The sequence below is a fragment of the Chenopodium album genome, chromosome 9, assembly GCF_948465745.1.
Source record: "Chenopodium album chromosome 9, dcCheAlbu1.1, whole genome shotgun sequence".
NCBI lineage: Eukaryota > Viridiplantae > Streptophyta > Magnoliopsida > Caryophyllales > Amaranthaceae > Chenopodium > Chenopodium album.
The window spans coordinates 11,939,908-11,951,188 of NC_137842.1; the positions used below are offsets into that span (position 1 = coordinate 11,939,908).

The following is an 11,281-nucleotide window of genomic DNA, read 5'->3' on the forward strand; positions in this document are numbered from 1 at the left end:
CAATCCCCCCTAGACCATTCCCCCACTCACCATTCATGGTAATCCTCTTTCTTTCCTAGTGTAGTTTATATTGCTTGGGGGGAGATTTCTTGTATATATGGTAATCCTCTTTCTTTCCTAGTGTAGTTTATATTGCTTTCTTATTTATGAAAAATACAAAAAAATTGAAAAATAAAAATCCAAAAATACGTACCAATGAATTGTAAATTATGCTTCCCTGTGCCCCTTACCTGAGAAAATTGTTTTGATTCTTGGTATTTGATGATAGGCATTGTGGATTAGTTAATCATGATTTGATGTTTGATTGCCTTGAAACCTTAACATGCGTCAATTTTGTCCAACTACTTGTGAATATAGTGCTTGACTAGTTGATTTGGTTAGGAATGTGTGATAGTTCCATATTTTCTGGTATGTCAATGACTTTTAGTATTGGTTTGCAACTATTAGTAATATTTATGTGATTCATTATTATGCACATTGTGGAGGACGAAGGCATTTGTTCTTTTAGGTAGCCTCCAGAGATTGTAGATACATTTTTTCCCTTCTTGCTACCCATGTTGTTGCCTTGACTTTTTGTTGTTTTATTAGCTATATTACAAGCCTATTTTGCCCCATTGGTTACTAGTCCCAAGTTTGGCTTGGGGGAGCCATTAGTGAGTGAGGCGAGGGAGTTTGTAGTGTGCTTATTATTTGCACAATTTGGGTGGGTTTTGAGAAGTTGTTTTGTTGTTGATCATGTTTATTTTTGATGAGTTTGAGAGTTATATTTTCTTGAAAAAATAAAGCATGATGTTAAAAAAAAAAAGAAGTTCAAGAAAAAAATGTGAAAAAAATAAGTGAACTTCAAAAGAAAAGAAAAGTGTTCAAATGTTCTAGTTGGAGATTGATCAAAGAAAAATAATAGAGCTTCAATGAAAAAAATATTCAAGTTTGGAAAATAAAGTTTGTTTATTCACTCTACTTCTTCATTATTATATCTTATGAGTGAAATTGTAAGAGTTGGGTTTATTTATTATGATTGGAGTATATTTGGTTGATGTTAGAGTTGGTTATTTAGGAGATGTATGATCATTATTTATTTTGATCATGGGTTTTATTAGGATATGGCTCCTTTAAGCATAGCTTTTCTCTCACTTATTCCCAAATTTATCCTACCCTTTACCCTAGCCTTACATTACAAGCTTTAAAGACCTTCCGACCTTTGTGCATAGAATTGTATGAATGTGAAAGTGTTATTTATCAATGCAAGTTATGATTTGGCATATTTCGAGTCGACTAGTAGGATTGAGCGTTCATTGTTTTATACACACGAGAGTGTGAGTAGGGAGGGCATTGTTCACATAAAGGGGTTGGATGGAGAGCGATCGAGTACATCTTTTACTCACCACACAAATGAGAGTTGAGTGTGTGAGCACTAGTCTTGAATTCTATATGCTCTTGTGGTTTGCTCTGTTTGACAATTGGTAGGGAAGATTGGTAATTAGATGGATTTGATTGGTTGATTTTGAAGCATGTTTATTTGATCTACCTTGAATCGTTTGTGCTTGATTTTTACTTTTGGGGTGAAGCATATTTATTGATTCATTGATGAGATCTTTTCTTAGGGACAAGCAAAGGTTTGGCTTGGGGGAGTTTGATATGTCCATTTTATATAGTGTTTTACCCCCGTCCCTTGGTCGTTATTAGTAGTGTTTTTGGCTCTTTCGGGCCACTTTTATTACTAATTTGTGTTTTCTAGTGTTTTCGTAGTTTTAGTTGTATTTTACAGGAAATTGCACTCTTGGAGCATTTTCCCGGGCTTTATGGATCAACTACGGAAGCTAGGAGGACACGACCACTTTTGAAGCCCAGGATCGGTGAGAGCCGGTGATTAAGGGCTCGGTAATTGGGATCCCGAGGCATTTTGGACCAAGTATTCAAGACCCGAGGAGGAAATCCGGATTAGGCCGAGAAATCAAGCCCAATCAAAGTTCGAGCCTCAAATTGGAGCAAGGGCCCGATCGGGCAAGAGGTCGCTCGATTGGGCGCGGCGCGGCGTCGGTGTTGTGCGTGCTTATAGCGCGCCCGATCGTGCGAGCATCTAGCACGATCGGGCGATGCTGCGGAGAAGGAATGCGAAGAAAAAGGCGGGCCCGATCGGGCGGCCCTTCGCCCGATTGGGTGCGTGTTTCTACAGGACCTGATTAGTTAGTTTTAATTTTTGTTTTAGGAAACGTTTATATATGAGCTTTGTACGGAATTTGGGGGATCTTCTTTTTTTAGACTTTCTCTCTCTACTTAGGATCTTTTCTCTCTCTTAACTCTTCTCTCAACTCTTGTTCTTGATTATTTCCATTAATACAGATTAGTTTGGTAACTATTTCTCTTCTCTTAATCTTAGTTATTTACTTTATTCCTTTTATCATGTTTTGCTTTATTGCTTTGATTAGTTTAATTTCTACTATGTGTGAGTAGTTTTATTTCTAGGGTTTATGAGGATCCATAAATAATATGAAGGGGTAATTTATTGTTGTTGATTATCAATGCTAGATTAATTTCCTATTGATTGATTTAATGTTCTGTGACTAGATTAGGCCTATCTTTTATGCATGAGTTTGACAAAATTGATTCGAGATTCGAGAGATGAGAGTTGATGTTTAGGTCTAGTTTCAATAGGCAGATTAATTTATAAATGGTTAGGTCGAGATTCGAGAGATGAGATTTAATACCGGTAAATTAATTGTGTGATTGTAATACGTAGTGAAAGCCCTTTACAATCTGGTTAATTGATGCATTGATGATTGACTATTATTGATTATTGGTATTGCATGATAATTTCTTATTGAATTGTTTTAACGTTTTTCAATTGCGGCTTGTAAAAGTATAGCAATATTGAATTGATGAATCGAGCAGATGTTAATTTGATATTAAAGGCTATTTTCAATAAGAACTTAGATCTAGTAAATTGCGAGAGCCTGTTAGATCTATGTTGATTAATAGATTGCGAGAGCCTGTTAATCATGTTATTTATGCAATGTCAATGATTGATTATTATGTTTTACCCTGGAGTATTATTTATTGGTGAAGTTATGCCCTAGATCCTTTTATATATTGTTTTCTTCCTATCCTCAATCTTAGTAGTTTAGTTTCTTATTCAAATATAAATATTGCACTAGTAGAAAAAGTGTTATTTGTAACCCCCTACTAGTAACTAGCATAAATTATGTTAGTTACTACAAGAGTATTAGTAACTGACATAACTAGTGCAGGTTACAAATAAATTAGCATTAGTAACCGGCATAACCAAAGTTAGTTACAAATAGTAGGTCAAAGATATATTGAACAACCATTAGTATTGGGCATAAAAAAGGCTAGTTACGAATAGCTAGTCAAACTTTGCTAACCTTCTTAATTGTAATGGGCTTTATAAGGTTAGTTACTAATTAATGCTTGTACGCAACTACGACCATCGCTTTGCTCATATTTTTAAAAAAAAGTGAAAATACTTGTATGCTTCCTCCAACCTTTGCAAACTTTCTCCATTTTTTCACAAACACCATCAATTTCTCTCTCTCCATTGAAATTCCTCTAAGCTCCTCCAAAACTCAAGTCATCAAAGAATATCGTGTAGGTACGCTCTAGAACTCCGCCTAATTTATTTTTTTTATTAATTTTAAGTATTGGAAAAAACTCCAGAAAGATGAAATTTTAGGGTTTGTTCGTTAATTTAATTTAATAATTAATGGAAGTTTAGGGGGTTTGTTACTTTCTAGTTGCAAACTTAGGTTTCATAGCAATAGGGATTAAAGAACATCTACTTTTGAGCAGTTGGATGGCGAGAGTTTTGAAGTGCTAAGAGAGAGAAATTGAAGATTGTAATTCCGGCTAGAAGGAAAATTTCAAAACTGTTGTCAGTAGAAAGAGAGCAGATCATTGCTGCTGAGTGGCCTACTTGGCTTCCCGCCATCGTTGTAGGGGAAGCTATCAAAGGGTGGTGTCGTGGTAGGCTTAATTCCTTTAAGAAGTTGAATAAGGTATGGTTTCTTGTAATTATCAAAGTTATTGCTAAGAATGCTTTAGAGAAATATACTATTGAAATGTGGCTGGCATACATTGAGAGATTATGCCAAGAAGATTGAATGAGCTGCAATGTTACTAGCACAGGTACTTTGTATAGGTTTTAATTTGTTTTAATGAAAATATGTCATCTAATTTATTGTTTGCTCGGATAATTATTGACAACTATCTTAATTGTTAAAGTCTGAAATCAAATTACAAACATGTGTAGGTGGTAATGCTACTAGTACCGATACTTTATATTGGTTTGATTTGAATATAAATGGTGCTTAGAACTTGATTGGGCTGGTCAAATTAGCTACAACTATCATATTAGAGGAATGTGGTAATGAATAATATTATAAAGGGAAGCAGTGGTGAATGTCAACTCCAATTTTTATGGACCTTCCCGTGAATCCACTACCCTTGAAGTATTACATCATTTCACTTTTATTTTTTTCACTATATTAAACTAATTGGCCATATTAGGCTTAGTATGTTTGACTTTTGTAGTTAAATTTGGTAGTTTATATATACCCAAGATAACCTGACTATGTACCACTTGATTAAGTTATTATTCAAATCAATATATTTTGAAATCTAAGTTATCAACTTCATAAATTTAAATTGAATAGGTAGTATAATGTAGTACGAAGTACAAATTAATAAGTCAATCATTTATATTAAAAAAAGTCAATCATTTATTTTAGTGCATATGACTAGAAACAATAGTTTTTGAAGAATTTTAAGCCAAAATTTGAGTTAATTGAGAAATTTGGTAGAATCTCGTTGGAACAGTTTAGAGGTCTGACCTTCTCCTTCATTATAAATGATTTTTAGGTGATTTTTTTTTTCAATTTGGGTAATTTTTTGTCTACTCTTTGCCTGTAAAATTTCAGAATTATTTGATTTTGTTTTCTATTAATCTGGGTTGTTTTTGTAAAACTGGTCAGTTTTGGTTCAATTTGGGATGTGCTTCTGTTTTAGTTCGTTTTTCTTAGAGCTGTGTTGAGATTTTTGCTATGATATTCCTGTGTGATTTAAGGGTGTTTAAAGAGTGTTTCACTCATATAATTGGGGTACACTATCTGTTTTCTCCTTGAAGCGTGTGTAAATGTGTGCTTGATTATTGGTGTTTAAGAGATGTCTTGCTTTCTTATTCTGTTTTGTTAATAGAATTTCTCAAATTAGTCATAAAGTTTGATGAGAGTAATAAATTGACTTTTTAGTATTTTCTGACAAAGAGTACTTTCTGGCATACGTTTGCAAAGGCATTGACAAATATCTCAAAGGAGGTATCAGATCAACCAATACCAAATTTAATGGTTTGTGTAATTCTCAATCAACTATACTCTTAAATGCTAAATAATTGGAAGGTTTAGGAAATTATACCTGGTTGTGACAATTATTGTTGATGCATTTTAAGCCTTGATTATTTTGGTCATTTAAAGTAGTATATAATTGGAATGGGAGTTTAATATCTATGTTGGTGCCTGCTTCTATACAATTAACAATTATTTCTGATTTTTTTTTACTCGTTGCTTGTATGTTTGCTACTTGTTAGAATATCAAGATTACTATCTAATTGAAATATTAGTTGTATAGTACAAGTCACAACTTTCATGAATATAAACCACTAAATTATGTTTGAAAGATACGGAGTACCCGGTCATTAGTTGATTAAATTGCATTTTAGTGTCTAGCATAAAATAATAATCCTAGCCATTTTGTCTAGGTCTGGCTCTGACCATTAATATATATGATCAACTGACTTCCTAATATCCTTGTTTATGAAGGTTCTGCTTTGCCAAACTCTTGTTATAATGTATTATTGGTTGTTGCACATTCATTACAGTATCTACAAGTTGGGGTACGTTAGTTGCGTTTCTTAATGTTGTTTAACAGTTTAAGGATTATGAGATAATATTTGTATGCCTTTTGGTTTAAAATTAGGGAATTTGCTTTGAACTCTCATTTGTTAGAACATAGATCTTTGGCAGTGAAAAATTTAATTTGCTAGAACACAGATTGATGGTGGTGAATAATTCTTTAGAATTCTTAATGAACCTTTCCTTCAGGGATTAGGAAAATTAGCATGTAGAATTTCTAGTTGTTAATAATTTTTCAGAATGCTGGTCATGTCCTCTTCTCTGTTTTGAGTTTAAATGACAAGGAAGCCTCTTCTTGTCTTTTGAATGTAGCTAATGATGTTTTAATGAAATCTTTTTTTCTCTCAGCTTAAATGATAATGAAGCCTCTTCTCGTCTTTTAGGTTTCTTTCTCAATTAGTGTAGAGGTAAATTTCATTAAGTGAGTTGCTTAATTTAGTTTCAGTTATTTGGGGATTAATTTTTTTGTAGTCTTGTTCAAATTTAGATCTAAATTCACATTGGTAAATTGGATGGGGAATTTGGTGGGTTCAAAGAATCAGATTTGAGGAGGCTCGATCAATAATACTTTTCATAAAATAAAATCAGTAAAAATATGTAAGTACCACCATGGCTCTTTTACTAGTTACATTTATAAAGCACATGTTATAGGCTTTGTTATGGGCAATATAATGTTGTATGATATCAGTAAAAATTCTCCTGAAAATATAAAACTCTTCTAAAAAACATTGAGGATTGTTTGATCAATATTATAGTCATTGTCGATCTTTCAATTAGTTCATAACTATAATTTGTAAATTCTCATTTCAGGATCTGATGAAATGTCAAATCGAGCTCAAGAGGCTAGTATATCGAGCTGGTGCATGACTTCTAGTAAGTTTTTGATCAACTGTGATTTTTCGTGTACTTGAAAATTCATACGGAGAGATTTAACAGGCAAATTTGTGAAAGCAGAAACAAACATAATCGTCAAAATTTAATGGTTGACCATTGTATCATTTAACTAGCTAGCTTTTTTAGTTATAGAGTATTATTTATTGTTAATTGGGAGACACGTGTTTGTAATTTACATGTACATCAATTTAGTATTATTGTAGATGATGTATATGTAGAGGTCGCAAATTTGGCCTGACATTGTTTAGATTGACAATTATTGTATTTTATAAAAGTTTATTAATAATCTATCACTACAAGAAAAATCACTTTCGTAGTGATTGTTCATTCGCTACAATATGCAAGTATGTTTGTGAAATAATTAAGGATGTCGTATCATTTTTACAATCGCCATGGTTTTCCCATATAAAATCGATACGTAAAGCATAAAAATACATATTCACACTATTTTTACACATTTATATAATTTTGAGAAATCGTATCATTTACAATCGCCACTAAATCCTAAAAATCGATACGAAAAGCCTTTTTAACACTAGATATATAAATATTGTTTGACAAAGAATACATAAAATATGTCATAGCTTATTAGTGAAACATTTAAAATAAGAGTTTGAGGTTGCATGTTCGAATCTTGTAAAGATCATACATATGTTTTTTTTTTTTTTTTTTAAGAAAATGAGTTGAACATTTATAGCGATTGTAATCGCTACAATAATTACCACGATTGGATGTAGTTTTTCGTATCAATTATTGAGGCCAACCCTAGCGATATTGAAAACCACTACTAAAGCCTAAGGCAACGGGGGATATTGTATCGAATGATCATTCGTTGGGAAAGCTTTTTGTTGCAATTACAATCGATACTAAAGGTTAAAATAATCGCTATGAAAAGGTTATTTTCTTGTAGTGTATGATCACATTGAAAAAAAAATGTAGAGTACGGGTGGTGGTAGTAGTGGAATTTGCTACTACTTCCATTTTAATTATTTTTTTTAAAAAAAATACACTATTCGTAACTGGCGTTAGGATATGCTAGTTACAAATAATACCCTATTTGTAACCGGCGTAACTAAATGCCAGTTACGAATAGTATGGTTTCTAACTTGAAAAATAGACTATTTGTAACTGTCGTTAGATTAAGTCAGTTACGAGTAGTATATTATTAGTAACCAACATTAGCCGGTTACGAATAATTTTCACTAGTTGTAACAGTGGCATTTGCAACCAACAATGTCAGTTACAAAAAGTCAATTTTGCCAGTTACAAATAGCACTTTTTCTACTAGTGTTGGTTATTTCATAATCTAGATTATTTTAGCTAATTAGGAATAGAAAGACTTGTTTCCCTGTGGAGATCGACCCTACTTCCCTATCTGCTTTAGTTAGAGGATTTAGGAATTATTTTTTATTAGGGGATACGACTTTACCCTGTCATTCTTCTTGTGCAAAACATTGTTAGTTGCTGACTTCTTCATTTATAAAAAAGTTACATCATCTTACTTGCTTGTATCATCCTCAATCTGCATCTACTTCCATCTCTTGACTTTCTGGTTGTGGTCCTGTGGTTGGAACAAAAAGGGTGTTGAGATACTGCATTGTATCAGCAATGAGAGTCCTGTCAATCTTCAAAATATCTTCCAAAGTCCCTTGTCTGTCTTGCCTTGCCTTTCCCATGTGTGGTGGGTTGAAGTTGTTTCCATCTTGTTTTCCCAACACCTTAATCATGCAAGCCTGTAGTGTGATCCAAGTATACCTGTTAAGGGTTGGATCAAACACCTCAAATGCCTCTGCCACTTTCTCAATTAGCTCATCCAATTTTTTTGGGAATGATTGGTACTGTATGGACTGTATAGCCTTGAATAAACCAAGGTCCAACACATTAAGGTCTGGGGATTGGGCAGGTTGGAAAACATATTGAATATTAAACCCATTAGCTTGAGTGGCTGCCAAAAACTCTTTATCTGTTGGGACTTGATGTGGCCTAGCATTATCCCATTGTATGATTATATTATTTGATAACTATGCTGGCCATTCTGCATGTATTGTTGGAATGATTTTGTTTAAAATCATGTGCCTAATTGCTTCTCCGTTGACAGTCTGAATGACTTTAGTTTCCATTGTGCCCGCCTCTCTATTTTTGCTTTTCTTTTTTGCCCTTTCATGTTTCACAAAAGAGAACAAACCATACTTCCCTGAGTGTATGAGAGTCCCATCTTAAGCATATAGTGGTTTGCCCACCATACCCATGAACATTGCCTTTAACTTAAACCTTTTAGACTGTTGTGCTCTGTATGGAACCTCTTCATTTGGTGTGAGATAGAAAGTCCTTGTTTCTGTTCAAGTAGAACCACTTCTCATCAATGTGGATGTGATGTTGCATATCCATAATTGTAGGGCTCCCTTCACTTTGAACTGGATTTATGTGTTGTAGTACCCACTTTAGCCTTGCAACTTTGTGATTATCAGATAATGCAGGGTGGTTGGTTGCTGACAATGCCTTAGTCTGCCCTTTTTTTTCAACCTGTGTATGACCACATGACTAACATTCAGAGCTGCACCATAGCTTTTGTTTGTGGTTCTTTTGTATAGTGGCACAAACATAAGCCACTCATTAGAGTATTCAAAAGGCTTGCGTCCAGTTTTTCCTAATTTCTTAGTTCTGCCAACCACTGCTTCTCCCAGTTGCATGTGCTTTTTTATTTCTTTTAGCTACCTGCATGTAGTAGATCTGTGTACATGATGTTTCTTTGCCAATGAGGTCAGCATTCCTCTTGGCAGTGAGTCACCTACCATATTATTGTTTGCCTGTTGATTGTCCTGCTCTGTCTCTGTTTATGATTCCCCTGTCTCAATTTCTTCATCATGTTTCTGTTGAGTTGAATCTTGAGTGTCTTACCCTGAACTGTTGGAAATTTTCTTCCATCACCATGTCCTTCTCCATGAGCAGTTGGTTTATGTTTTAAAAATCATCCCAGATTTCTACCATGAGTCCTTTTTTTTTTTTTTTTTTTTTTTTTTTTGCAGATTTGATGGTAGGTGATGAAGTGATGATGAATTGCCTTTTTTTTTTGGGAGCTTTTAGTGGAGCCTAATTCGTGTACAAATTCACTAATGCTGCTACTACTAACTCGGCAATTAGGAACTAGGACTAACTCAAGTTGATGGTTTTTGTAATTTTCAAACAATTTCACTAAATTTCTGGTCTGTAATCTCTAACTTCTGTTTTTAAGGAATTCGAATTCCCACACCCCCCCTTTAATCCCTTGATGCGTGAATGTGAATGAAGGTGGTGAATGAAACAGGTTCCTCCTTTTTATAAGGAGCTTTTGTTTGATAAATTTGGTACATTTGTTGCTTTTTGAAATTGATTTGAATGTTTTTCAAATTATCATGAAAAGTTGGAGGGAAAACAAGTTTTGGAGGCTAAAAAAAGAAGCCTAAAAAAAAAAAGTCAGCCAAAAAGAAAAAAAAAGAGAGGGAAAGGAGAGGGAAAAAAAGAAAAAAGTCACATGCCCTCCACTAGTAAAGGGACCACTTTTTTCCCCTCCTTTTTTAACTCTCCTAATCACATGCCCTTCACTTTAATCTATCCCTTTAAAAACTTTTGCCTAGGAGTCCGTTTTTCCCCTCTTTGTTGCGAGTAAAAAGAAACGGAGGGAGTATAATAATTATTTATTTATGGAGATAAGAATCAATCTCAGGCTTGACCGAAAATGGAAAGAAAACTTTAATCACTTGAATTGTCACCCATTCTTTATCCAGCTTTTGTTATGATAGTTAGGTAAACTAGATAAAGCCCGTGCGATGCACGATTTGTCAGTATTTTTTTAAAAAAAAGAATTTTATATTTATGTGATTAAAATTGTTATTATATTAGTTTTAAAATATTAGATAAAATTCCTAATCTCAAAAGATAATATTTTGTATTTAATTAATTTAAACTTTAAAAATCTCATTCGTTAATTTTGCTTACATGGCATTTGAATTATTTAATTGTAAAAGAAATTAATAATCTCTTATTTAATTGGCTACAACTTAAATTTATAATCCTACATGGCGCACTAAGAAAATTAAATCCTACGTGGCTCTCTAAAAACTCGGGGAAAAACTCCCCTTTATATATATACTAGTTTTGTGCCCCGTGCGATGCCCGGGTTGTTTATGGATTTTTAAGATAAAATTATTTTATAATTCAATTTGATTGAAAATAGAATTCTAAATTAACTTTTTTTTTTGCTACAGAGTTTATCTGTATTTATCCAACGTGGTACGGCACTTGGCGAAAAGTTAAAACGCTAAATGATGTTGTCTTGTGGCCTAATTATAAGTTTATTATTTGGTATTTTATAGAAAATAAAACTCTAAATAACAATCTTATTCTAAAATTCTATCCTAATTTGATTGAAAATGGAATTTTTAACTAACGTTTATATCCTATAAAGTCTATCAAGGTGGCACGAC

General features: G+C 33.3%; 1 long non-coding RNA gene across 2 annotated transcripts; it reads left to right on the top strand.

The window, feature by feature from the left end:
* The first annotated feature begins 3,457 nt into the window (after window positions 1-3,457).
* LOC145559558 (uncharacterized) lies at window positions 3,458-7,353 on the top strand. Of its 2 annotated transcripts, XR_014092769.1 has the most exons (4): window positions 3,458-3,610; window positions 3,808-4,013; window positions 6,273-6,331; window positions 6,735-7,353. It is a non-coding gene; the product is annotated as an uncharacterized LOC145559558 (long non-coding RNA). The 2 variants fall into 2 exon arrangements; XR_014092768.1 differs by lacking the exon at window positions 6,273-6,331 and having other exon boundaries at window positions 6,735-7,346.
* The last annotated feature ends 3,928 nt before the right edge of the window (window positions 7,354-11,281 follow it).